Source organism: Sander lucioperca, chromosome 11 (assembly GCF_008315115.2).
Source record: "Sander lucioperca isolate FBNREF2018 chromosome 11, SLUC_FBN_1.2, whole genome shotgun sequence".
Taxonomy (NCBI): domain Eukaryota; kingdom Metazoa; phylum Chordata; class Actinopteri; order Perciformes; family Percidae; genus Sander; species Sander lucioperca.
Window position 1 is genome coordinate 35,762,844 of NC_050183.1, and position 6,508 is coordinate 35,769,351.

General features: G+C 42.5%; 1 long non-coding RNA gene across 1 annotated transcript; it reads right to left on the reverse strand.

The window, feature by feature from the left end:
• Positions 1-295: 295 nt before the first annotated feature.
• On the reverse strand, positions 296-2,360 carry LOC116063283. Its single transcript, XR_004108228.2, has 3 exons — positions 1,660-2,360; positions 654-746; positions 296-460 (listed from the first exon to the last, which is right to left on the reverse strand). It is a non-coding gene; the product is annotated as an uncharacterized LOC116063283 (long non-coding RNA).
• Positions 2,361-6,508: the final 4,148 nt, after the last annotated feature.

Below are 6,508 nucleotides of genomic sequence, written 5' to 3' on the forward strand. Positions count from 1 at the left end.
ACATTAGTATGCCTTACTTGTAGGCAGGGCCGTGCAGAGACCTTTGAAGGGGCAGGTGCTCAAAGTTAAAAAGGGGCATATGGTACCCAATTTTTAAACACCACGACGTTAGGGCTGTGTATAGGCGATGATACAGATGTTACTGTTTAATATATTATGATGTATCACAAAACTGTCAGCAAGGAGATAAAGGAGAAGCATGTATAGCATCATAGTATAAAGAACACAACACAATGTGCATAAAAAAGAGTTAATGTTTTATTTTTTTAAACAATCATAAAAGCAAGATCTACAATCTGTGGGATTCCTATGTTATGGAGGCGAGAGCGTCAAAGCTTGCTGACACTGCTAAGAAGTGGCTCACTGTGACTGACCTGATGTCATGTTCAGCTTACTGGTTACAGCAAAGGCAGAGGGAGATGCTTCCAGGGACATGGCTGCTGCACACAAAGAGCTGCAACTAAACAGAACAAGGCACCAGATTCAGAAAATAAACTGAAGAGGGGACATTAGTAGGGGGAGGGATAGGGATGAATAGTGATGGCTGTGGTAAGAGTTAGAGAAAAAGATCTATATAGATGAGCACAATATACTTTAACAGTTTTGAGTGTAAAAAATGAAGCACGCTGGACTTTGTGGTTTGCTATACTCACAGAGCTGCTGAGGTGAAGATACTGTCCTTAGTGGCCTGGCTAAAGCCCAACCATAGGAGCAAACTGCTGCCTGGAATCACATGCTACATGGAACTATAGACATGAAAAAGAACATCAGGAGGAAATTAGATTAATAAAGTGTTACATGTTAGACACAAAATTTGATGACACAGCTAGGAAGGACTCAATGTGACTAACCTGATGTAGTGCAGGGCTGATTCAATATATTAATATAGGCTATCCCAATATAGTATACACTGAAATGTATTGACTTTTTGTAATGATAATATGCTTTAACATTAAACATCCTACCTCACTATAAACATAACCGACTACAGGTACATTTGAAACTTGACACTGGCATACAAAAGCATACAGTTGATAAACATTAATGTAACAGTAGGCTAACATTAATCCAGAAATATCGTGATAAACTACTGAAAGGTAACATTTTACTTCACTGTAGCCTAGAACTTAAATACATTTTGCTGATAATAATTCACATGCTGAGAAGGATCCTATAGCCTAATTCTCCAAACACTGACTAATTATTATAAAAAAAAACTTTTAACACATGCTGTCGCCTGTCCCCATGACACGCACGCACGCACGCACGCACGCACACACACACACACACACACACACACACACACACACACACACACACACACACACACACACACACACACACACACACACACACACACACACACACACACACACACACACACACACACACACACTTCTGGCTATTATAAGGCTATCACACGATGACTCTAGTGTGTGCCCTAATATGTAAAACGAGTAATTGTGGCTGCAGCAGCAAGTGCAGTTACCGCAAAATGTCACTACTTCAAAGTTAGCTGCCGCTGCCTGCCACAAAGTTAGCTTGCTTGCTGACTCTTTTCATCATGGAGGAGACTCGTTAACCGCGGCTAGAGGCTACTATAACAAACCAAATGTGCATGCATGCATGCATTCTCATTTACTTCAAAAGCCCACTTACCGGCACTTCAACTTCCAACTTTCTCTCGTTCTTGCTGGCCGCCGACGGACTGTGTCCCGTTCACTTAATACATCCATGCTGTGGCTGTGTCCAAGTGGCGCGCCTGGCAGGAAGAGGACACGCGTCACGCGATAACCCTGGTCTTCATGTGATATGAAGGTTTAGGTCGTTTTATCTAGCTAATTATTATTGTTAAATATTCTTCTTAAACAGACCACTTGTGGGCCATCGTCACAGAGAAAATATGAAAAAAATATGGACAAAAAAACGGCACTTTGGCCTTGAGGGGGCAAAAGGGCAGGTGCTCAAGCACCCGTAGCCCCCCCCCCCCTCTGCACTTGCATGCTTGTAGGTCTACTGTCCATGCATTTTCTCCTGCATCAACGGTTCCCAGGAATATGTCGTCATCTTCCGTGACAGCACTCACACTTTTGGTAGACTTGCACACTTTGCCATAATGCCCTCTCTTACCACAGTTGAGGCAGTCTGCATTCTTTGCTGGGCACTGGAATTTAGCATGCGACTTACCACATTTAGGGCATGACTTATGGTCTGCTCCTGATAGTGCTTCGTGCTTGTCTTTGTACTGTTTGGCTGGCTGTCTTTTATTTTTCCAGGCTTGCTGTTTTCCTAGTGTGCACAGCATCCACTGTAGTTTTAATAGCATGTGTAGCATCTCTTCTCAGATCTGTTTGTTGCCATTTAATAGGGGTGTACGACTCAGAAAATGTCACGATTCGATTCCGATTTTTAGGCTCACGATTTGATTCAATATCGATTTTCAATTCAAAAACGATTATCGATTCAAAAAACGATTCACAGTATGTACATGTAGTTACTTTTCCCATGTGATTGCAGTAGACATACAATTTAAAAGAAAAGAAACACAACAAATTAAATGTAGTTTGATATTACTTTATATGTCTTCATACAAAAATAAAAACTTTTGCAAAAACTGCAAAAGTGCCAAGCTTTGGCCAGTTTTCAAATACATTTAATTCAAGTATAAAACTGCGCTGATAAAAGTTAAAACATTTAGAGACCGACAACCCCGTTAACATTCCCTGATGGGTATCTTTATGAAAGATTTAGATTTTTAAGCGGAGGGAATTACATATAGGCTATTTGTCGGCTTCTTCAGCCGTGTGTTGCCAATACGCACATCGGTTAGAATTATGTTTTGATATTTTTTTATCTTCTCTCACGATCGCTTACCACTGCCAGGGTTTCAACTGAAATAAAAGGCTAAAGCAACGACAGTTCATGGAAAGCAAAAGTGTAATTATGGTCAGATCTTGTGCCTGACTGATGGGGAAGTGACCAGTGTAGTCTAATGTAGGCTATTATAGTGGGTGTACTGTAGCCTACTGTATATTGGCCAGAATCTGCCTTTGGGGGAGGAAGGGGGCATATCATAGTGGCCTGGGGGGCCTGGGTGTCCTCCCCCAGGAAAGTTTTAAGCATCAACGACTTAATTTCCTGCAACAACGACGGTGGCAACACCCAAATGTTTTGAGTGTTGCCACCGTCTCTATGTGAGGAAAGCTGTGAAAGGTGAAGTTTTCGGAGGAATCATAGCCAAATCAGTCTAATACATTGATGCCATCAATACAAAGTTTAGGAGCGCAATACTAATGATTTAGTTTGAAGTTCCTGTGACGTGACTTTGCCAGTCTATGGTTCAGGCTCAAACACACGGAGCTCTGAAGCAGATCTGTGCGTCGCTTAGTGTCCACTCTCACTGTGAAATGCACATGTGGACATGCTGCGGCAGATGTGTTGCATTTGTGCTCCGTGTATTTCTGCAGTAGTTTCGGTTTTCCACCTCCGATGCATAGCAGTGTACAGCCACTTCTAAACTATTTCTCATTCAGAGACCAGAGACCCAAACGGGGTTCTGTGTCTGTCAGACGGTCTGAGATCTACCATATCAGCAGAGCAATCATGTAATGCACAGCAGACTATGGTGCAGATAAAGATTATTTTCTGAAATATAGTGACTTTATTCTTGTAATAGCCTATTACAACTTTATTTTTCTCAAAATATCACGACTCCTCCAAATCACAGAGAACACAGATATACTGTATTTTGAATGTGCACAAAGTTTTGAACATTAGCGGAAATTTTGCTCAAACACATCTGAAATATCACAGTCCAGGGGTTTATTAATACATTAAAATGAATAAATGTATCATTGAGGTGAATAATTGTCATATGCACATTTAAGGAGGTTACCTCCCCAAAAGACGCAAAACAGGAGGGAAGAGTAAATGATGCCTAGGCTATATGTGTGCAGACTCAGATATAATTAGAAAAGTTGATCCAAAGGAGGGGGTCACGTGATGACGCCGAGCAAGATGGCTGCTTAGGCTAGAGGCTGTGGCACCACTAGTTTACATTTTGTGTGACTATATAGACATTCGCAATTTATCACATTGCTTTTTCCTCACAAGTTGCTCATTATAAGCCTCTCCCACTACCGAGATGCCAAATCCCTGGAAAAACGAAAATGCGTCTCAATAACAGCAAAGCGTCAGGGCTACCGCTAGCTCAAAAGCTGCCCAGGCCTCTCCTGTATCGCCGGCACGTGAAGACGTGGATGAGTCCATATCCACTGTTAAAATGCACGAGCTTCTGCAGAAACTATCAGACGAACAAGCCAAACACTTCGCAGACATCCGCAAGGACATCTCAGAAATGAGAAGAGCTGTCGAGGCGATCTCCATCTCCCCCTCTGATAGACATTTAGATGAACATTTCAGGTTTGTAACACTGGAGGCTGGAGATGTGTTTTCCTTTTTATTTTTTTTGCCCAATTTTTGCACTTTGTCTTGCATCACTACCTGTAATCTACCTCATAGCATAGGTCTACCACTCTATCCTCATGACTGTTATTGTCTTTATTGTTGTTTTTATAGGTGCATTCTTTATTACAATTTGTAGACCATGGGTGCATTATTAACAAGTAGGCATTTTTCATTTTTGCCTGGGTTGCAGGTCATGTATGTCTGCCAGTGGTGTGGAAGTATTTCTACATAGTTGTCAAGGCCGATAGTGATGAACCTGTTGGTTATGTTGAAATATGACAGCAAGAGGACTGGGAATTCCGTCCTGCGGTGTCATGTGGATAGAGTTTGTAAGTCACCTGGGCTACTGTAGCCGAGCATCACTGCCTTTGCTAGTACCTCAAGAAAAATCCCTCAGCAGGCCAAACAAAAACTGACTGAAAAATGTGTTGTGTACTGATGTAAAGACATAAGGCCATTCCGTTCCATTGAAGGAGGGGGTTTCATTGAGTTGGCCCAGCAGCTTATTAATGTCGGTGCTACATATGGTTCAGTGGCAGCGCAGGACGTACTGCCTGACCCCACCACTGTGTCAAAATGGTGCCGTGAGCTGGCAACAGAGAAACGCACAAAGCTGGTTGAGCAGCTAAATGACATTCTGATTGAGGTGAATTCAATCGGGATGACAACTGATGTCTGGACGGAGGACTAACACAAATTAAGCTATGTGACCATCACTTGCCATTTCGTGACACGAACATTTAAAATGATAAGCACTGTATTGACAACAGTCACATTCCCACTGGAAGAGGCTAAGATAGGGAAGAATATTAGGAGAGAAATCATCATACTTCGAACAGAGTATGGCCTGGATATGAATCTGCTGAATAAAGTGGTGTGGGTGACAGACCAAGGCTCAAACATCATCATTGCCCTCAGACTATATCAAAGACTTGACTGCCAAGATCACCTTTATAATACGGTGATGCGACACGCATCAGCCCGGTGGGCAGTGGGCTCCGACTGTTGCCGAGACTCTGCAAGCTACCAAGGCACTGGTCAAATATGTCAAAAAGACGGGCATGGCAGCTTTGCTGTCAAAAAACGTCATCCAAATGGCAGACATGAGGTTTAGCACAGTATATCTGACCTTAAATTCTGTCCGCTCGATTTATCAAGAACTACGCGAAAAACTGACTGGCGGATCGATGCCATATCTCCAGATGTCCTTGACTGTCTTGTCGAGTTCCTGCAACCATTTTATGATGCCTAGCGTGAACTTGAAGGGGACCAGCCCCTAACAAGCCATCATCCGTGAGCGGCATCTCAGTTGGATTTTGCATAAAGTGGAGATCCAAGAACTCCAACAAATTGCAACTTTCCTTTGGCCTAAATATAGCCAGCTCCGAATGTTGTCCTCTTCAGAGAGAGACAATCTTCACCTGGAGGTTCAGAGACAGCTCAGTGACCTCCGCACCGAGGAGGCCGCCACTGAAGGACCTGCGCCCTAGAAAGCTGCAGTTGACTTTGAGGTGTGGGAAAATGTACCTGTGGCAGATGCCATGGACGAAGTCGAGATGTACTTGACTCAAAATCATGCAATGCAGGACGACAGAGATGTTTTGGGCTGGTGGCGAGATCAGCAACTCAACTACCTGAAGCTTAGTGTCCTTGCCCATGGCATCCTTGCCATTCCAGATAGAGAGATGGCAGGACCATCGAGCAGAGGAGAAGCCTTGAAGCCATCCACCATTGATTAAATCCTTTTTCTGCATAAGAATATTGATTAGCCTAAACGTTGATGGATGGATTATGTAAATAGATCCCATGTTGCAGTAGCTACATGTAGTTTAGTAGCCTATACAGTTTTCAAGGAAAATGTTAATAGTGATTTTCATTTCAATAAGCTGCTTTTGTGTTAACGTTAATTTTTACTTTGCTGGGGACACTCATGTTGATTTGAATTTCATTAAGACAACTGATCATGATTACGGTATAAAGGACTCTTAACGAACGCAGCTTGATTGTAATTTTAAAGAAAGGTTGTTCATGAAATCAAGGA